At 40.9% G+C, this 22908-nt stretch overlaps 1 protein-coding gene across 2 annotated transcripts in view; it reads right to left on the bottom strand.

The window, feature by feature from the left end:
* The window catches only part of si:cabz01090165.1 (uncharacterized protein LOC100333421 homolog), a 285056-nt gene that overhangs the window by 241174 nt on the left and 20974 nt on the right, over window positions 1-22908 (bottom strand). The window lies entirely within an intron of this gene.

The following is a 22908-nucleotide window of genomic DNA, read 5'->3' as shown; positions in this document are numbered from 1 at the left end:
GTGACACAGATGTGTTATCGGTGAGGCAGTGTGAACAGCCTGAATCTAACATTTCAATTCTGATGTGAGACACTTCTGTATCTGCTACTGAAATCAGACATGGAGCCGATCTGCGGCAATGCAGCTCAGACTGAACAGCTAGATAATAATTCATGACTTTTATGTCAATCCAACTTGACGTTCGTCATAATGTCATGCTGCTGAGATCTCAGAAACATTTAGGCTGATGTTTCTGTATGAAAAAGTTAGAAGCCGTTATTATTTTGAACGAAATGGCCAAACGCAGCCATCCGAGAGCGAGGCAGCAGCATCAAAGAACAGTTAAACGTTTGAAAGCAAAGTTTAAAGAATCTGAGGACATGAACCAAAGACATGACCACGTCCTTTTTATGGCAAGCTCTGACATATTCTGGATGATGAGGCCAGTTGTCAGTGAAGCTTCGTGATCAATCCTGTGGTGCTGGTGAAGATGAAACTGAACCCAGTGGGAGCGTCTGGCGTTCGTTAGCAGTCATGATTCTTTACTTCTGGATGAAGCAACATGAAGAACTGTTCTTTTGCGCATCATGGTCAGTTTAGGAGATGATCTGTTCAGTCTAATGCCACATATAGATCATATTTAAAGGATATTGTGAACAGCCAAACCAACAAGATTCGGGCCACTTTTACCTGCTGTGTGAACCTTTGAGACAGTGTCAGAACAATTTTTCAAATTTTTTAAATTAAAAACTCCATGCAGGGTGACGTTTCAACAAAAAAACACTGTAAATGGCAACTGTTATTTTCATATTATGTAAAAAAATGAAGAACAATGTATCTACGAAGAACTATGTATCAAAAAAATATACAGATAAAAGGTTTTCATCTGACAGCGGCATGATAATACATATGCACATACATAAGTATTATTGCAGGTACTCATAAGCATGACCACATGTCCTGTCCACAAAAGTCTGTGTGTGTGCATGTGTGTAATTTGTTCAACCGATCCCACTTTCACTCTCTCTTGACTTTGCATGTGTTGGCATCTTTTCAAGCTTCTTTGGCATTACAAGGTTCGCCCAATGTAAATGCAAATTGCTGAAATAAATTATTGATTCTTTCAAAGTAGCAGCAGTTGCAGTCATCAGGAAACATGCAGGTACAGCTCCCATATCAAATCTCTGGAGAGATACTAATGGAGAAAGCACTAAGGACGCAGAAGTGTTCTGCTGTTCTACTGAGTTTCCACAGCTTTGTACGCCAAAAGACAGAAATCTGTAGCTACACGACCTGTTGCCGAAAACTGAGGAGCACAGCCAAAGTGATGGAGCAATATGTGGCCTTTGCCAATTTCTTCCCTTTTATTTTCCTTGCCCAGTGTGGTGAATCTCCTTCCCAGCTTTATTGTTGCTTTAATCTGATCCACCTGATTCTCACTGTCAGATCCTCCTTAAGGTTTGATGACCCGAATAAGAATTAGATACCGTTATCAGCAGTGACTGTTAATGCGTTTAACACACAGTGTGCTACAGTTAGAGCGCATCACTGCGAACCAGTGGAACTACTTGGAAAGGTCTCGGTGGTTGAGCTTAATATCAGTAACATGCAGAGGTGTCTATTAACTAATTAAGTTATTTGTAAAAAAATCAATCTTTTGGTCTGTAGAGTATAAAGACCAATTCCTCTGCTTCTCTCTGCTTTTGTACTTTTCTCATTGTTATTTTTGGCCAGTAGCAGCGGAGTGGACGGATATGGCCTTGCAGCAGGTGGAAGGTTGGGATGCCCTACTTAAATACGGCGAGCACGATGAGGCGCTACTCTGAGAATCCAGAGAGGACACTGGGGGATGCGAGTGCAGTTTGATTAGAGAAACGCCGCAATCGATCAACTTGATTAATGATACTGTCAGAGGAAAGTATTAATGTAAAAATGAGCCATCATGCAGAGCTGGAGAAAATAAAGCCGAATTCAAGCTTACTACAGCATTCACAAATGGTTGGTAGCCTTTATTTTTCTCATTCATTGACAATGGCTGAAACCCTGACGCGCATTAATTTCCATCTCTGATATTGGTCTGCATAAATTAAAGAGAGACCAAGTCTGTAAAAAATTCAATGCGTGTTTTTTAAGGTCATAAAAGCAGACAGTGTTGCCAAAAATACCCAGGTACCCAGAGACTGGGCTGTGATACCTCACCTAACACAAAAATGCCCTTAATCAACCACTGTTTGGGCAGTACCTCGGTGTTTTCTCAAGGTCAGTGCTTAAGACTATAAACCTCCTTTACTACACAGCTGGCCAGTTGCCGGAAATGTGATTTGGAATGTAACCTTGAGTACTGATCCGTAAGCTACATGGGGTTCTCTCACCTCCACTCAGTTGAAAGAGAGGGAGGAGGAGAACCATTGCTTAGCTAAGCTCTGAACACCCAGGACCCCTTCACTGTCCTGGTTTCTTCTACTGTGATTGAAGGCTCTGACATTTCTAAAGGACTAGATTTTCTCATAGATAACTGGATGATAAAGTTGGAGGATGAGGATGGTTTACCATGTCGAAGTTAATTGACTGGTCGTAGCATATGCAGAGTCTGTCAGCTGACTAATTACTTTTACTTATTTCATTATTTATGTACTTATTATGTTATTTAAAAACTGAATTGCCAACTTTATGCTCTTTAATAGCAGTTTGTACAAGCTTTATAGAACATTGGCAAAAAAAAAAACATTTAGCATAAAGAGAAATTTTATATTTCTCAAACTAAACAAATCAAATTAAAGTGCATTGATCATTTTAAATGTGGCAGGTCACACTGGTAGGATTGATGGGATATATTTTTGGCAATTGTGTAATCAAGTTAATGGTTGCATTTACTCAAATGCATGTTGGCAGACACGCACTCAGAGTGGCTAGAGCTTGCCCAGGCAGGGGCTCAAACCCCAGTCTACTGCATGGAGGGCAGTGACAGTGACTGCAGATTCCTACACAAATCATAGATGGCATGTAGCTGGCATTTTTGCGCTTCATTTGCTAAGTACTACAGCTGAAAGTAGCTTTGAATGTGCATCTTCAAACACTTTTAAGTATTATTAATTATATGCAATATTAAATGGGAAATTTCTCCAGTCTGTTAATAAGGTATAACACTGCATTTAGACTTGTGATCATGACAATATAAAGCTAGTTTTATGGGGTATTTCATAGCTGTTTATTGGGGCAATTTACTGATTCACAAACAGTAAACTTTAATATCAGCTCTGTCAAAAAAAAAAAAGTATCTTCATTTTTGTCCATTTTTATTTGATCATTTTATCATTTGATACATCATCAGCTGTATTATTTGCAGCTTTATAATTTGATGTATAGTTTTGTATACAATCTTTGTTATTTTTTTTTACTTTAGGAATTAATTGGGTGCATAAGCATCTACTGTACTTCTGCTTGACCGAAAGACACATTTTGCATATCGTCTTTGTCCAAAGAAAATCAAGAAAATCTCCATTTTTGTCTATTTTTATTTTCCAATATCATTTGAACACTGTTCAATTGACCAACTAAACCAATCAAAATGCTTCTAGAACACTTGGAATAAAACCTTTTTACATTAACTTAAAATGAAAGTTAGGAACTCTCCTGTAAAGTTACAATTTTGGAGATATGTGTTTTCCTTTGGGCAGGGCCGATATCCTTTATATGCGGACAAGTCCTTATCAATACAGAAACAACTGCTGGGTCTTACACAGGGTGTACAACTCTAGTCCTGGAGGGCCGGTGTCCAGCACAGTTTTTTTAGCTCCTCTACTGATACACACCCACTAAACCTAAAAGCAATTAATAGATTAATAGAGTGTAATCAGTTGTGTTTGAGCAGTAAAATCACCAAACTGTGGTGGACATTGGCCCTCTGGGACCAGAGCTGTGCATCCCCAGTCTAACAGCTTTCCGAACGTATTATTATACCACAGCTGTCGGAACAAAACCTCATTTCTCCAAAATGATAACTTGACAGGAGAAGCAAAAGATCTACTTTACTTTTAATATACGTCAATGGAACCAGAATGTGTTCCAAGTAATTTTAAACAATTTCTTTTGGTACTTTCATCATGAAATTTGCAGACAATGTAAAGGCCAGCAGGCTATATCAGATTATTATTAGTCAAAAACTGATAAATGACCAAAATAGAGACACGAAGTTTGGTTCTGATAGCAGTGATATGTACATTAGGCCCATTTGCAGTTCTGCTTGTGCTGAAGCAACTGATTTATAAATCCATTTCTAAACCATGTAAACTATGCAGACTATGAAAATATAGCTATAGTCTATATAATTTTTCTGATACTATGTATTTATTAACCTGTTATTTTCTGTGCAAAAAGAGTGATTAGTCGAGTTTTAGTTGAAAGTCAGGCCCTGTGGTCCAGAAAGTCCTCAGTTGGGTACAGCCCTATTGCTCAAATTCAAAATGTACATTGAGTTAGCGTGGCAGTTTGCCATCAGTGGAGTCAGGTGCTTTAGTGAGCAGCCAACAGTTTTGACCAGAAATCACAGTTCCAGAAAAGAGCTGGCCTGCTGCACGCATGTTCTAAAAGGAGAGAGTGCCCAGAATAACATGAGGCATATCTTTCCATTCAACTCAATCTCAGCCTCCTTCAGCACGGAAGCGACACAGAAAACGCATTAATGGGGAATCGCACCCGAGAGGTCGAAGCTAGCAGCCCTGAGCAAACTCAACTCCGTCTGACAGAGCTTTAGATTAATGCGGTGTTGATTTTATCTCAGCCGCATCTCAGATGAGATGCCTTAAATCCTATCTTTCCTGACCAGAGTCCTCCACACTGCTGCTGAAGGCACGTGGCACTTCGGCAGTGCAGCAGGCCCTGAGAGGAGCGACTTGGGGAAAATTTACTCAACTAGGCAGAAAATCCATCTGAAGTAATGGCCCTCCACATTATCAGCAGGAGCGGTGCTATATCTGATTGGTGAAGGACTGTAATTAGAATGGGCATTAAAACTTCAGATACCACGCATGAGTAGCTCTGACTACTTTGCATCAACCACCATTTGCTTTAGAGTTGTCATAACCTCTCATATCAGCTTTCTGCATTATCTCCACACGTATGCAAATCAGTTCTGTGCCAAAACCACTGACAGTTTCAGCACCCGATCTCTCATTGACGGCTGATCAGAAGTGTGTGTATTTGTGTGTGTGTGTGTGTGTGTGTGTGTGTGTGTGTCGGGGGCGTCATGCTGACAGCTCTGATTCACAGAAGCTTTGAAACAAAACAAGTTCAAATAAAAAAAGAACAAAAGTTTCTCAGGCTGCCGTATCAAGGAGTCTTTCAAATAATCGGAGTGAATGGCTCATTTACCGTCAGATAGAAACACAACTCAAACCTTCAGCATGAGGAGCACATAATCACCAGACTGAGCTGTTCTACAGAAAGCTAAGAGTGATACGCTCACTGTTGAGTGCAATTCTGTATGCAGTAGTCCACCACTAAAATACATGACTCTTATTCAAATTCAAAATATAGTATAGCAATATGTCCCCTGGCGTAATGCAGTAGTCTACTGGATGGTATGGCAAAAAATGTATCACAGTCTAATACAGTTTCCATATACATCACAGTTTACATGTATACTGTCCAGCCCCTCCACTGAGTATACCTCCTTTTATCTACACTCTTTGTCCATTTTATCAGCTTCACTTACCATATAAGTGCATGTTGTAGTTATCCAATTACAGACTGCAGTCCATCTGTTTCTCTGCATGCTTTGCTAGCCCCCTTTCAGACTATTCTTCATATGGTCAGGACCCCCACAGGACCACCACAGAGCAGTTTTATTTGTGTGGTGGATCATTCTCAGCACTGCAGTGGCGTGTTAGTGTGTGTTGCGCTGGTGTGACTCAATCAGATACAGCAGTGCGGCTGGAGTTTTTAAACACTGTGTCCACTCACTGTCCACTCTATTAGACAGCACTTACCTTGTTGGTCCACCCTGTAGATGTAAAGTCAGAAAGAATAGCTTATCTATTACTGCATAATTTGTGATAAGTCATCCTCTAATGGTCACAGGATGCTGCCCACAGGACAGAAAACAGGAATTCACATTTGCAAATAAAACCATTTTAGATGCTCAAATAAATCAATTGCATACATAAATGTGTACAACTGTACATTATCATAACTTTTTATTTCAGGACTCTACACCTAAGATTTTCACTCACCTTCGCACCTATGTAAATGTGATGTGACAATAAATCTGACTGGATTAAACCTTTTTTTCTAGGTTAACAGCTTATTATTCAGGGATGTCAGTCAGGTGTTAGAGGAAGTATGGTAATTATCTGTTGTCCATGTTAGGCTAAGGCTAACCCCAAATGGCCAGCCATTATTTTATATCTGCTGCTTTGAAAAACAAAGTGGACTGCTTCAAATTCAACTAGAATAGAAAGCGGGAGCTGATCAAGAGGCTGTTACGTTTTCATTTTCATTTGAAACATGACTGAAACAGCCCTGACTCAGTCATTCAGCTAGACGGAATACTGAATGGTTTGTACGTCATGTTATCAGTATAACGGCTCTGACAAAACTCATACCTGAGAAGGAATTTCAACTGGTGTACCGGATAGACCTGTATACTGTCGACTACTGCTACTTACCCAACCGGTGTGCTCCTGCAGTCCTCAAAACGTTTCTTGGGTCATGGGGTTAAATCTTTTTACCCTCTCTTTATTCATCGTAACAAAACAATCTGTTTCTGTTACTACACCTTGAAGACTGATATATGTAAAATAGCTTTGTTTTCCGATTGGCTGTCGTGTCTTATACCTCATTCAAAAAGCAGTGTGAACGGGTGGAAGTAGCTGCTGTAGGCTGGATAAACAGGTATATATAGCTTAATTTGCATATATGGACTGTATGGAGAGAATGTTTTAAGACTTCAATGTTTATATACACTCACCGGCCACTTTAATAGGTACACCTTGATAGTAAAAGGTTGGACCCCCTTTTTGCCCTTAGAACTGCCTTAATTCTTTGTGGCATACTTTCAACAAGGTGTTAGAAACATTCCTCAGAGATTTTGCTTGGTTATTTGAGTTATCTGAGCTATAGTTTAGAGTTACCATACATTCTGTCCCATGCTGCCCTCCTACCTCCAGTGCTCAAAAAAAACATCTCCAGCTCTACATTACCGGCAAGCATATCACTTAGCTTCATGCAGGTGTGCTCTTCTTTTGACATCCTATTAATGTCACGCTTTGTACATCAGTAAAATGGCTCCTTCTTGAAAGAAGTTCTTGGCCACACTAAGCGACTAAAGCTACCAAACTCTGGTAGCAACGTGAAAAACATCTGACAATGAGTTTTCACATGGATAGCTGAGCTATAGGGGGATTTGCTACAGTGCTGTCAGGTAGATGGATTGCACCCAGTGCAATGATCTTTCACGCATGCATAGGCATTAAAAGTGTGACTGCTGCTTAGCTCATGGCTCTGGGTAAGTGAGTAAGTTAATAAATAAATAAATAAGGTCTACTTTAAATGGGCTTAAATCCACGATCCTTCAAGTATAGAAGAAGAAAGCACATCTCACTGAGAGTGCACTCTGTCATCATCAACATCAGGACTGCATGCTTTTTCTGCACTGCTGCATAAATATTCTAACTCCTAATTACTCTTATATTCAACATTCATGAGAAATGAGAAAATATTTTTCTAAACTATTCTCACGTGGTTTCAAATTTTCTGGCTGTTTGCATTTGTTTAGTTTTACATAGGATCATCAAGCTGATACGTAGGTCCAATCCCATTACTTATTCTTACCCCTACCCCTCGTTTTCAAGTGTCACCTTGCGCCTTGGAACTAAGTTAAAAGGGGTGGTGGTTGAAATCTTCCCCTAAGAAATGGGACCCTCAAAAGTCAGCTATTCCCCAGCTTCTTGTTTGAATTTTCCTGTTAAACGGAACAGCTGTTACATTCTGGCACTTCAGGCATCAGTAAAGTTGGACTATTTAAGGTGGAACAGGAAATTTAGGTAGCTAGCTACTGAGACATTTTCATAGGGAATTTTTGTATGCTTGTTATGTAGAAAAGGACCATAATACATTGAAACGGCATTAAACTAAGAAAGTACAATGGCTATCGTGATAACCTGGAGAAAATATTCACATTTGTGGGTTTCTTTTGTTGCTTGCGCAGCCATCTTGCCGTCTTTTTTATTTTTTTTTATAACACTCTGTTTGGAATGTGCCTCTGAAAAACCTCCATTTGGAGGGCCATGTAGCCCTAACACTTTGCTCTACCCCTCTCTCTCAACAAAAAATGGGACACCCTATCCCTAGGCATGAATTGCCAAACCAGAAGGCTAAGAGCTAATTTGTAGGGGCAAGGGGTAAGATGAGATTGGGCCATATTGTTCCACCTCAAGTTCCAGGTGCTAAGATGTTACCTGTTTTTACTACTGAGATAATTCACAGTGGTCATTGATGTGGCTGTGTAAGTTCCTCCAAAATGTGATCAAGTGGGCTGAGCTAGCCCAACAAACACTGCAGTTGGCAAAAAACAGTCTCTACACCCTGAGATCATTAACACAGGTGACTTCAATCAAATCTCAGAACAGTCTGCAGATTCAACCAGCAAATCTTCTGTCCAGCCACAGACAGAAACTATATATATATATATATATATATATATATATATATATATATATATATATAGACGTATTAGATCATGTTTACATGAACATACATTTACAGTGCCACTCCACCCCCCCTACCCCCCTTGGGAAAAGTGACTCACATCTTACTGCTCATGAAGTCAACATACCTCCAGCTCCTGAAATGGGTTAAAGACACAGTTCAAACAGAGCATGTGTAGCAAAACTGAGCAGAATCAACACTGCAAGACTGCTGGGAAATGAACAAAACATCAAACACCACAGGCTCTCAGGTAGATATGAATGAATATGCAACATCTGTTTTCAGATTCATCAGGATGTGATGGTCCAATAGTCCAAACAAAGAACATTTGCACTCGTCCAAACCAAAAACCTGGATGAACAGTGAAGTTCGCACTTGATCTGGTATCAGGGAAGATTTGAGAGCAACCAGACACAATCTGAAAGCTATCATCAGGGCTGCCAAGAATGCATATAGCATGCATAGCTTGAGCTCACTTTGTCAAAAGCTCATTTCCCCGATGCATGTAGCAAGGAATCCAAGAACAAAGTCAACAGCTCATCAACCACAGATGCCTCCAATTGAACTCAACTGATTCTTTGCTTTCTTTGAGATCAACCAAGCTCAACTGACCATTGAAGCCTCAGGTTCAGATCATAAATACAAACACTACCGCAAGATTTCAACTTGCTCCCACAGAAAATCAATCACGTGTCCTGCTCCCGCCCGCAACCAAAAGGTTTTGGCCTGATCCCGCCCATGCAGTTCCATCAATTACATTAGCCTCTGCTGAAATAACATGGCAGTCATGGTCATCAGTCTCATTGTAAAGTAACCTCACCAAATGTCATTTATTCCCAGTAAACATAAACCAGGAATTAAACCACAGAAGGGTAAGCTATGAGAATGTGCATGCTGTTCACACGGACAGTTGCTTCACAACTCTTTAGAATGACTTCGTTCAATTGAACTATTTTACTGTTGTCATTTTAAAGGCTATTCATTAATTTGCAGGATTTCTCCTTATGCATGCTTCAGCCTGCTCCCGCCTACTGTGGGCTGGTTGCACACTAAAAATTTAGTCCTGCACCACAACATATTGTGGCAAGTCCCACAGGAATCCACGGGAGTGCAGACCTCTGATCCCTAGGTAGGTAGTAGATCATTAAAGGAAACAAAATTACTATTTAATTGAATGTTTACCGACATGTTCCACTTGTCAGCAACTTAAGATTTTGCAGATGGAACATTTTTTTGTGTGATGGCAGCACATGAATCTAGCAGCCATTCCCATATTTGTCATTTGTATTTTTTGTACAAGTATTTTTTTTTTGCATTTTTTGCATGTGAATTGGTAAAATTACATAACACCACCTCCCCATGTAATCCCATCCAAATAGCATGTCATAAAACTGACATCGTAAAAGAAACCATAGTGTTTCATCGCTGTCATGCTGTCAAAAAAGACCTTGTTTTTACATTTTTGGCGTTTTTTTTCTTATTTTGCATCATTTGAAAACTCCATTTACCATTTGCAATGCATTAAAATGTCATGTTAAACCAATAGAAATGTGCCAAAATTACTTGGAAATAGAATCTTGTTACAATAACTTGCATTACAATGGAAAAATATTTTCCTTATTTTATAAGGTTACTATTTTTTAGATACAATGTTCTGTTTCTGACAGCAACAATATACTTTGGAACAAGTTCTTATAAAAGCAAATCATGAACTAGACTATACCATCCATGCCTTCCAGCTATGAACATGAAAATACCTGCTGTGTTCTGAAAATGTATGATTATCCAGTACATTTGATATGTTCAAAACTTTGACTTAATTAAATAATAAAAATATTAAAAATTATTAATTATAATTATATAATATATTAATTAAAACTGTTCCCTATAGTTTCCCCCAGGACTGTTCAACTGTCCTCTTCCTCTTGCCTATGCAGTGAAGAGGAGAGTCTGAGTGAAAATATGACCATGACAAGGAGCACTCATATTGTTTTTCATCACAAGGTACACTGAAATTGATTTCCACATGTGAAAAATGCTCAGATGAGCCTGAACTACAGGGTGAGGGAGGGAAGGGTGGAGATGCGGGAATGCTCGGAAGTCTGGATCAAATGGAGGATTGTCAGCTCTTTTGAAAAAGGTCGGCTTGAGTAGGTGTGGATCAAATTTCAGATTGTCAGGCCTCTTGAAAACAGGCCGTTATTTTCCTTAAGGAACAGAAGGTGCGCTAAATTAAAGACACAATAAGCCATATTAACAGGCCCGCTCCTGTGCTGTTTATGTGCCGCTCACTGCAAAATAGCCATGCATATTTTCAGAGGAATAAAACATGGAGATAAAATGAAAGGCATCAACCCTGAGTAATGTCATTTGTGCCCGAAAATCAGATTCACCAATCTCTTATGAATATTTTAGCAGCTTTCCCATGCCAGCTTGCACAGAAGAAAAGCATTTTGGACCTGATGCCGTTTTTCATAGCGTTTAGAAAAAGAAAAACAAAACAGAAAGACTGGCTTTAAGAAAATACACTGGCGGAAAATAAACACAAATAATTCAAAGTGTTAATTTGACTGTACAGAACACCTGTTCCCCAGAGTACACTCGTTCAAAGCCCTTTCCTGATCCATAACCGACAAACAACCCATGCTATTAGCGATTCAAACTCTCATCACATTGATTATTTAGGCTGCGGTGGTTTAGGGAGAAACAAGACTAGAATACTGATATGAAATATTTTCAGCAATATAAAACAAATTTGGCTGCAGTTGAATGAAAAAATACATTCACCATGTGAGTCCTATGTGACCTAATAGCTTTCAGATAATTAGCAGGCTCTAAACCACAAAGAAATGTTAGCAGAACCTAAAATGATGAAGCGCTTTAGATGACAGCAAAAATTGAGAGTTATACTATATGTCCAAAATGTATGTATCCAGAAACCAACCAAATTCAGCGATTTTAAAGCTGCACTTTGCACCAGCACACCTGAATTAAATTAATGGAGCATGGACACATTAACAGGTTGTTACTTCTTACTTTATTATAGCTATCTTTATTTATTCTAATGTTAGTGTTACTAGGACAGACATATTTGTATGTCTGGGGGAAACATCTAGGAATTGTAAAGGCATGTCTGGGGAAATCCACTGTTAAATGGATCTTTCCCCTTCTAGAACCTGCACCAAATTCCTCTAGCCAAGTTGTTACCAACAACAGTCATGGAGATCTGCTTTCCTGTGGGGTCTTATTCCAACCATTTGCCACACAAGCTCCTGGTAGGGTCTCCCAAGGCAAACAGGTCCTAGGTGTTGGGCCAGACAAATGGTGATCCAATGTGAATTTCACTGCTGTGGGACTAATAAAGGATTATCTTATCTTATATGCTTCAACAAATCGATTTCTTCAGAATTCCTTGATTGACCGGATCAGATTCATGATAACCAAGCAGCATGTTGAGAGCAGACTGGAAATAAAAACTCTAAGAAAGTAGAGAAAGGAAGGGAGGAAGCTTGGTAACCATTGTTCTAGTCCATGCTCCTTCAATTAGAACTGTGAGTGGCAAACAGCCACTGGTAAGCCATTGTCAACTTTTTTCACTAGCCCAGTGATTACTGTGAAGCTAAATTATAGTCTGGTTTAATTGAACTGCAAGAGGTAATGTTTAGTTTTACTGCATATAATGCAGAGTTTGAAGGAACTTTTGAGTCGTGCTAACTTGTATTCCATCTATGGGCTAACGACATGCTGGTTGAGGACAATATTGATAAGCACCCTTACTTTGAGCCCAACTGTCACGAGGCATTGGTTTGGTTTGAAAATGTAACATTCAGATTGTTTCCACCCTAAACAGTCTGCATTCCTGCCAACATTTAGCCCAAAATTTAATTGCCAAAAGAATGAGATGCTCTGGAGAAGGTGCACATTTGTGTCATTTGTGGTTCAGAGCTAATCATCCAACATTGGTACCCAACTTCACTAATGCTCTTGTGGCTGAATGAAATCATATCCTAAAAGCAATATTTCATCATCTAATATAAAGCCTCCCCAAAAGTAGAGGCTGTTACTGCAACAAAGGAAGGTCAAATTCCCTAATACTACCCTAATACCCTTCATATCAGAAGAAATGTTGGATGAATAGGTGTCTATGAATATTGAGATGTATAGGGAAAGTTTCCCAGAAAAAAAGACTAAGCTTAGTCCTGAGTTACAGAGCATTCTGAATGGAGATTCTCCCCTGAAATGAAAATACAGTCCATGACTAGGCCTAATCCTTGCCCATGAATCTAGCCCTTAGTGTATATGAAAAAAAGAAAAGAAAAAAACAGTTTCCAGAATGTCTCATATTTCAAAAGTGGTGATCTCAATCTCAAGGCAAATAACATATTATTTCTCATTTACAAATGTCTTGGTCTAAGAAACTTAAATTGATTTAATGTATGATAATATTGTTTGGTATCTAGGTTCTAATATTCAAATACTATATATTAGCTTTATATAAAACATAGGAAAGACTAGAATTATTAATGATTCCCAAATTTAGGAATGTATTATGGTTTTGTAAAGACAAATAGTTCATCAATGCCTGAAGCGTACCACAACTACAAGAGTACTGCAATGGGCAAAAAAGCTGTGAATGTATAAGCTATATAAGCTGTATAAGCTATGGTGCTTTTTATTGTGTGATTGTTTTTGGACCTCAAGTAATGGGCCCAGGGGTGCATTTGTCGTCATTGGTAAAGGGTAAGGCTAAGGGGGGCAGAGTAAAAGCCCCAAAGCAATCTAATCGCTGGAGCAACAAAAGCATGCCTTCAATCTCTACAGGCCAAGCAGGCCCATAGTCCAGTGCCTATTGCCATACACCTGATCGATGAGGGGAGTGTGTGCCTGTGTGTATATACTTCCGTTTGTGTTTGCTGCTGTAAAGAAATGGCAAGCGGAGCGGGGATGGAAGCCTTGTGTTTGAGAGCCATGAGCAAGAGAGAGGAAGAATCTAGCATAGATCCAATTATGTGCAGTCCTTATTGAACGTGCAGAAGAGCTCTGTGTGATAACACTTTGATGTAATGGGGTAGTAGAATAAAGCTATAGAAATGCCATTGTGTCTTCGAGATTCAGAAATATTACGGATAATGGATCGATCCTTTGATCAACTGTGGCAATTAGCACACCAAACCGGTTTAGATGAGCCAAGGCAGCACTTTCCCTGTGACATCATTCCCCAGCATACATCGCTGCATCCTTGATGAAAAATTCATGAGGATCCCTTTCAGAGGGAATGCATCAGGAGCTGAATTACAGAAGAGAGTGATGAGACACCCGCACACACACACACACACACACACACACACAGAGCAGGGTGCTCTCAGGCTCTTTCAACCTTTCAACATACGTGTCCCATATCCATTGTGTGTGTGTATAAATAAATATATATATATATATATATATATATATATATATATATATATATATATATATATACATATACACATATACACACACACACCACACACACAGTGGACACTCAATGGACACACAATGGATCCATGACCCATATGCATTGTACGTAGTACATATTCCAAATTATGAATCTTTTTCAACTTTCACGTTATTTCTGAGGTGATTACATGTAAGATTATCCACTAAAGGTGTAGGGAAAACTCCTTTGAAAAACTGAAGGCAAGGCAAGAATGGAAGCTGTAATAAAGTGAACTTTTTTCAGTACATCCGGTTGTTTAGTCTTCTGTGTAATGCAAAATACACATGGCAGAATCTATTGGTAAAATGATCATGCTCCATATGCATTAAATAATTGTTATTACATGTATATATGATAATACACCCTATATCCATCCATCCATTCATTTTCTAAGCCGCTTCTCCGTCAGGGTCGCAGGGGGGTGCTGGAGCCTATCCCAGCAGTCTTCGGGCGAAAGGCAGGATACACCCTGGACAGGTCGCCCTGTATGTCCTATACAAATGTAAGCACCTGTGTGATAACAACAAGGCCCATATTTATACATTGATACACTGTTGAGCCAAAACATTCTGACCACACATAGATGAAGTGAATAAAATTGATCTTGTATTAATGGTGCATTAATTAATTAATTAATGGTGCATGTCAAAGTCTGGTACATATTAGATGGTAACCAGTCTGTTTTCATAGTTGAAGTGTAGGATGTTGGAGAAATGAGCCATGAATAATATTATACAATATTCACCATTCAAATATAAAAAGTATGTATAAAAAGTTTAATTCACTCCATACACCCCATCTTGACTACACTGCTTTTTATTTTTCTAAATGAAAGGCAAAGGGCAGCAACTCGATGTGGCATCAACTCCACAAGTGGAAGGAAGCTGTCTGAGCCATGGTGTCGGGATAGACACCCACAGCTCCATGGTATTTCTAGACGCAGAATCTTGGGTGCGAATGGACCTCACCACCACATCCCATGGATGCTCGAATGGGCTCATGTTGGGTATATGTGCAGGCCACACCATTTGTCGGGAACTCTCCAGAATGCTCCTCCAAACAATTCTGGACAACTTGGGCCCGAAGACACAGTGCATAATCCTGCTGGAATATCTCATCATTGCAGCGGTAGATGAAGTACATGTTGGGCTGGAAATTGTTACCAAGCAGTGAAACTTAGGGGTCACCGGTCAATGACTTGGTCCACACCAGTATGGAACCACCATGGAGTGAATGGCTTCATGGGGTCTGCGCTACACACAAACCCCGCCGTCATCCTCAAACAATTGGTACCATGACTCATCGGACCACGCCACATGTTGCCAGGCCCCTAGGTTCCAGTTAGCAATCTTATGAGCCCAGGTGAGGTGCTGTGTCCAGTGTTGTGGTGTTAGCAGATGCGTTCTGGTAGGTCTTCTGCTCCTATATATCATGAAAGCTAAAAAACGCTGCACTGACCTGCGGGATATGCATGTTGGCCCTCTTGCATTCAGTGTGGATGTTCTTTCTGCCAGAGTCATTTGTCTGTCCACACGGACAATTCTATCCCGACACTGTCGGTCACAATCATTAAGTACCCGTGGGCGGCCACTTCTATGGTGTATTCCAGTGCACACGTGACACTGTGGACCGAGGAATGATAAATGCCCACACAACTGCGCGAATGGAATGTCCCATCTGTCTGGCACCCACTATCATGCCTCGTTTGAAATCTGATAATTCACACCACCTTGACTTGAACACGCCGACTAGCGCTCAACCTCACTCAGAAGATAAAACCTCACAACTTATACAGATGTGGGCGTTCCCAAGGCATCCCCTGAGATAACGGCACTTCATAATCGATTTTCAAACTGCTATCCCATGACTTTTGGCATGTCAGTGTAGTTTGTACCTTGCAGGATTTAAATTTACCATTTTTTCTCTGACACTGTTTCTCTGGTTTACAGGATGTTTGCCCTGAAAACTGTTTGGCTTCATGCAGTCCCACTGTTTACAGTTACATGTGTAGTATTCTGTTCAGCCCTTAGAAAGAACAGAGTAAAGGTCTGTACTCCATTCGGAGTGCAACTTTTCATTAGAGTCGAAGGCCAGTGAAAAGTCATTCTTAATTACTCTCTGCATATTACGCCAGACAGGCATTCTGAGGGGTATTCACCGTTATTAGCAGAATGCGCAAATTGATACAGGAGATAATTAAACCAATAATAATTTCCTACAGGGTACATTAGAGGTTTAATAACTGTATTATGAATCTGCTAGATTAAAAAATGATTTTTATGTGCAAAGGATATGGGATAACATCTTGGCTATACTTTTAATGATGATGGAGGCAGAACTTTAATGAAGGTTCCAAAGAACTGAGGACTGCATCTTGCTTTTTTTTCTTCTTTGGCCTGGTCTGGCTTGTCCTTTTGTGTTGGAGCAGAAATTATAGGGTTATGAAATGTGGGCCGCTCTCGAGCCACTTGGCAGTTAGAGGAGTAGAGCCACAAATGGAGGAAGAGTGATGAAAGGCTGAAATAGAGGAGATAATATCTGAGAAATTGAAGAATTCTCTGGGTTAGAAAACCCTCTATCTGCCCAGTGTTTAGCACTGTTCCACGTATAGGAACAGTAGCAGACAGCAGACAAGAATGAAGGCCATTAGCTGCTCCTTTTTCACACGAGAGCACCTTTATCTCCAGCTGAGAAGAAACATCTTTAAATTTTCTAAAAGTGGCACATGAGCAAAAGTTGTATCTGCCTGTGTAATTCCTACAGCATTAATGATCCACCAGGAAAACCCCCCACAGTTGGTCAGGAGTGCTTATTAACATGAGTGCTCCCTCAGCATGGCTGGATGTGTTAAATATGTCTCAAGCGATCTCTTCCTTTATTCCTCTTCCTATATTGTATGTCACTAGGGAAGCACCCTGTATTTGCAGACAGTCGTCCTTGGAGCGGTCATAATCGGACTAACAGGAACAATCCAGACAGTATTCAGCCAACTTTGTATTTTACTCTTGCAACCTGGATGTACAAGAAAAACACTTTAAGCTTTAAGGTGGATTCATACGTCCATGAGGCTGCACAGAATTACCATATTTATACTGCTCTAGTGCTCCATAATCCCTTGAATATGTGTTTCCCATACTTACATTGATTTTTGCCCATTTAAAAAAGTTAATTTTCTTTAAGGTATGCCTAAGAATTACATTTTTATTAAAGTTCTGCTTTTCTGCAGAACATAACATGAAATCAATGTAATATAATGCTTTTTTTTTTCATTTTCTATCGCTGTGGCAATGCTAATTTTCTTTATGGGAATCACTATATTAAGCAACAAGCTAACTATGGTCTACTTCACTTCTCAACGCTGTATTGAATATTCCAATTATTTTTTTTAGAAAATCAGACAGCATGTGATTATGAATTAATGAATCAGACAGCATAGATTATGTTCCATCAGTAACAAGACAGAACCTTTATAGGGACACTTACACATGAGATGTCTCAAAACAGCCCACAAGGTGGGTATTGTTGCAAGAAATATCTCTCATTTTTTTGGGATATACCTCGATATACCTTGGCATTGTTTTGTAGAATATGTTTTGGAATTCTGTGAATTGATTTTGATTTATGCTGAGCGGCTATCCTGTAGCACTGCAGGTGGAACAAGACCCAAACAATGCTAAGCCCAAATGAGATCTAGTGGCAAATTAAATGGAGCAGTTTGAGAATCAGCTAGCGATAGAGGTGCAAAGTTCTAAACAAAGCATATATATATATATATATATATATATATATATATATACATAGTATAATACAGAACAAAATGTAACTTGACCGGAGGACCCAAATTTTTGCATATGGCTCTACATTGCTGTTGTTGAAAGAAAACCTGGCATCTCCTTGTAACCTTACTTTTAATTTAGGTCAATGGAATCAGAATTCTTTCAAGAAGTCATTTTGCACCATTTTTTTTTGGTCCATTCATCATGAAATTTATACACAATGTAAAGAGCAACAGACATTTTGAAATTATGCCAAAAACTAAAAAAAATGACAAAAATGGAGATACAAGGTTTTCTCCTGACAGCAGTGATATAATACACAAGGAATGCACTGATATGGGAATTGTGGACCGATGCCAATCTTCAATATTTTTTTTATGTTCATAACTACAGGTGCTGATATCTAACTACAGGTGCTAATGAGAAATGTAACATTTAAGCACATTAGCTTAGCAAAATATATATTATTACATTAAATATTGGTTTGAAATATCAGCCAAATCTAAAATTCTGTCCAACGCTAGTCATTTTTTTAAGTATCCTTCTGCTGATGTTAAAATGATTCAGACATTATTGTGCATCCCTGTAATTCATTATATTGTAATATCATTAAAAAAATCTAAAACAATTCTACATTTAAGGTTTAATGCAGTCAAATATAGTATATAGTATTGCATTTACCACTCTGTATCATCACTGTATAATGACATCAAAGAGAGATTAATGTATTTGTAATGCCTCTAACATCTAAGACAAGCTGAATCTGATGCAACAGGATTGCATTAACATCATTTAGTATTTACAGACTCTTATTAGACTTGTATTCAGGGAGGAGCAAATGCTGCTGACACAGCAGCTGTTTCAGAAAGGCAGTTTGGAACTGGATAATTAATGTGAGCATTTGTCTCTCTGCGTCACCAGTGCAGTTAAAATGCTAATGACGTTCACGAACAGGTTGTATGGACAAGTTGGGCGGCACAGAAAAGCATAAACACAAATTATTAATTTAAAGTAAGGCTTGATTTTTTTTGTTGTTGTTGTTGTTGTTGTTGCTTTTAATTGGCAATATTTCCACATGGCCCTGTTTGAACTTTGTCCAGGTGGTGACTGGAACATGACCGGGTTAAGCAGGATCTTTAACCCAGCCAAGCCAAAAAACATCTTACAGTAATATTACAGAGATTAAAGAGATTAGTTCACACGATACTGTGCAAAAGTCACAGACCACCGTTGATTTATTAATTTCCACTTAAAATGGCCATTCATTAAAAGTCATCATTTTTTCAGTGTCAGAAGGATATTTTCTATTGGGGGCAGTCGTGGGCTGGAGGTTAGGGAATTGGCCCTGTGACCAGAAGGTTGCCGGTTCAATCCCGAGGGTCGACAGCACATGACTGAGAGGGTGAGTAAGACACCTAACCCCCAATTGCTCGCCGGGTGCCATGGATAGGGCTGCCCACCGCTCCGGGCAAGTGTGCTCACTGCCCCCTAGTGTGTGTGTGTCTATTCACTAGCGTGTATGTGGTGTTTCACTTCACGGATGGGTTAAATGCGGAGGTGGAATTTCCCTGTTTGTGAGATCAAAAAAGTATCACTTAACTTATTAGTGCACATACAACAATACAGTGTTTTAGGTATAAAATGCATCATAAGCTTAATGTAAATCTTTCAACTTTAATGTCAATTTTTTAAAATAAAAATTATATAAAATTTTAATAAATACAATTTTAGTACTCACTGGCCTCTTTCCCACTGTAGGGCCGAACATTTTCAGCACGGCTAATTTATGTTCTAGTGGCAGGTCCATGTGGACATGACTTGGCGTGTAATGCTTACAAACCATGCTCAGCATGATCTTCTCAACAGTTACCTAACCCTGCTCAGCACGGTCTTCTCAACACAGTTACCCAACCCTGCTCAGCACGGTCTTCTCAACACAGTTACCTAACCCTGCTCAGCGCGATCTTCTCAACACAGTTACCTAACCCTGCTCAGCACGGTCTTCTCAACACAGTTACCCAACCCTGCTCAGCACGGTCTTCTCAACACAGTTACCCAACCCTGCTCAGCGCGATCTTCTCAACACAGCTACCTAACCCTGCTCAGCACGGTCTTCTCAACACAGTTACCTAACCCTGCTCAGCACGGTCTTCTCAACACAGTTACCCAACCCTGCTCAGCGCGATCTTCTCAACACAGCTACCTAACCCTGCTCAGCACGGTCTTCTCAACACAGTTACCTAACCCTGCTCAGCGCGATCTTCTCAACACAGTTACCTAACCCTGCTCAGCACGGTCTTCTCAACACAGTTACCTAACCCTGCTCAGCGCGATCTTCTCAACACAGTTACCTAACCCTGCTCAGCACGGTCTTCTCAACACAGTTACCTAACCCTGCTCAGCGCGATCTTCTCAACACAGTTACCTAACCCTGCTCAGCACGGTCTTCTCAACACAGTTACCCAACCCTGCTCAGCGCGATCTTGTCAACACAGTTACCTAACCCTGCTCAGCACGGTCTTCTCAACACAGTTACCTAACCCTGCTCAGCGCGATCTTCTCAACACAGTTACCTAACCCTGCTCAGCACGGTCTTCTCAACACAGTTACCCAATCCTGCTCAGCGCGATCTTCTCAACACAGTTACCTAACCCTGCTCAGCACGGTCTTCTCAACACAGTTACCTAACCCTGCTCAGCACGGTCTTCTCAACACAGTTACCTAACCCTGCTCAGCACGGTCTTCTCAACACAGTTACCTAACCCTGCTCAGCACGGTCTTCTCAACACAGTTACCTAACCCTGCTCCTCACGGTCTTCTCAACACAGTTACCTAGCCATGCTCAGCACGGTCTTCTCAACACAGTTACCTAACCCTGCTCAGCACGGTCCTCTCAACACAGTTACCTAACCCTGCTCAGTGCGATCTTCTCAACACAGTTACCTAACCCTGCTCAGCACGGTCTTCTCAACACAGTTACCTAACCCTGCTCAGCACGGTCTTCTCAACACAGTTACTTAGCCATGCTCAGCACGATCTTCTCAACACAGTTACCTAACCCTGCTCAGCATGGTCTTCTCAACACAGTTACCTAACCCTGCTCAGCATGGTCTTCTCAACACAGTTACCTAACCCTGCTCAGCACGGTCTTCTCAACACAGTTACCCAACCCTGCTCAGCACGGTCTTCTCAACACAGTTACCCAACCCTGCTCAGCGCGATCTTCTCAACACAGTTACCTAACCTTGCTCAGCACGATCTTCTCAACACAGTTACCTAACCCTGCTCAGCACGGTCTTCTCAACACAGTTACCTAACCCTGCTCAGCGCGATCTTCTCAACACAGTTACCTAACCCTGCTCAGCACGATCTTCTCAACACAGTTACCTAACCCTGCTCAGCGCGATCTTCTCAACACAGTTACCTAACCCTGCTCAGCACGGTCTTCTCAACACAGTTACCTAACCCTGCTCAGCGCGATCTTCTCAACACAGTTACCTAACCCTGCTCAGCACGGTCTTCTCAACACAGTTACCCAACCCTGCTCAGCGCGATCTTCTCAACACAGTTACCTAACCCTGCTCAGCACGGTCTTCTCAACACAGTTACCTAACCCTGCTCAGCGCGATCTTCTCAACACAGTTACCTAACCCTGCTCAGCACGGTCTTCTCAACACAGTTACCCAATCCTGCTCAGCGCGATCTTCTCAACACAGTTACCTAACCCTGCTCAGCACGGTCTTCTCAACACAGTTACCTAACCCTGCTCAGCACGGTCTTCTCAACACAGTTACCTAACCCTGCTCAGCACGGTCTTCTCAACACAGTTACCTAACCCTGCTCAGCACGGTCTTCTCAACACAGTTACCTAACCCTGCTCCTCACGGTCTTCTCAACACAGTTACCTAGCCATGCTCAGCACGGTCTTCTCAACACAGTTACCTAACCCTGCTCAGCACGGTCTTCTCAACACAGTTACCTAACCCTGCTCAGTGCGATCTTCTCAACACAGTTACCTAACCCTGCTCAGCACGGTCTTCTCAACACAGTTACCTAACCCTGCTCAGCACGGTCTTCTCAACACAGTTACTTAGCCATGCTCAGCACGATCTTCTCAACACAGTTACCTAACCCTGCTCAGCATGGTCTTCTCAACACAGTTACCTAACCCTGCTCAGCACGGTCTTCTCAACACAGTTACCTAACCCTGCTCAGCACGGTCTTGTCAACACAGTTACCTAGCCATGCTCAGCATGGTCTTCTCAACACAGTTACCTAACCCTGCTCAGTACGGTCTTCTCAACACAGTTACCTAACCCTGCTCAGCACAGTCTTCTCAACACAGTTACCTAACCCTGCTCCTCACGGTCTTCTCAACACAGTTACCTAGCCATGCTCAGCACGGTCTTCTCAACACAGTTACCTAACCCTGCTCAGCACGGTCTTCTCAACACAGTTACCTAACCCTGCTCAGCACGGTCTTCTCAACACAGTTACCTAGCCATGCTCAGCATGGTCTTCTCAACACAGTTACCTAACCCTGCTCAGCACGGTCTTCTCAACACAGTTACCTAACCCTGCTCAGCACGGTCTTCTCAACACAGTTACCTAACCCTGCTCAGCACGGTCTTCTCAACACAGTTACCTAACCCTGCTCCTCACGGTCTTCTCAACACAGTTACCTAGCCATGCTCAGCACGGTCTTCTCAACACAGTTACCTAACCCTGCTCAGCACGGTCTTCTCAACACAGTTACCTAACCCTGCTCAGCACGGTCTTGTCAACACAGTTACCTAGCCATGCTCAAGATGGTCTTCTCAACACAGTTACCTAAAACATCTCAGCACGGTCTTCTTAACACAGTTACCTAACCCTGCTCAGCACGGTCTTCTCAACACAGTTACCTAACCCTGCTCAGCACGGTCTTCTCAACACAGTTACCTAGCCATGCTCAGGGCCGCAGAACTGCTC

The sequence above is a fragment of the Pygocentrus nattereri genome, chromosome 7 (assembly GCF_015220715.1).
Source record: "Pygocentrus nattereri isolate fPygNat1 chromosome 7, fPygNat1.pri, whole genome shotgun sequence".
In the NCBI taxonomy this organism is placed as follows: Eukaryota; Metazoa; Chordata; class Actinopteri; order Characiformes; family Serrasalmidae; genus Pygocentrus; species Pygocentrus nattereri.
The sequence above is the reverse complement of the archived record's forward strand: the minus strand, read 5'-3'. Positions and strand labels throughout refer to the sequence as shown.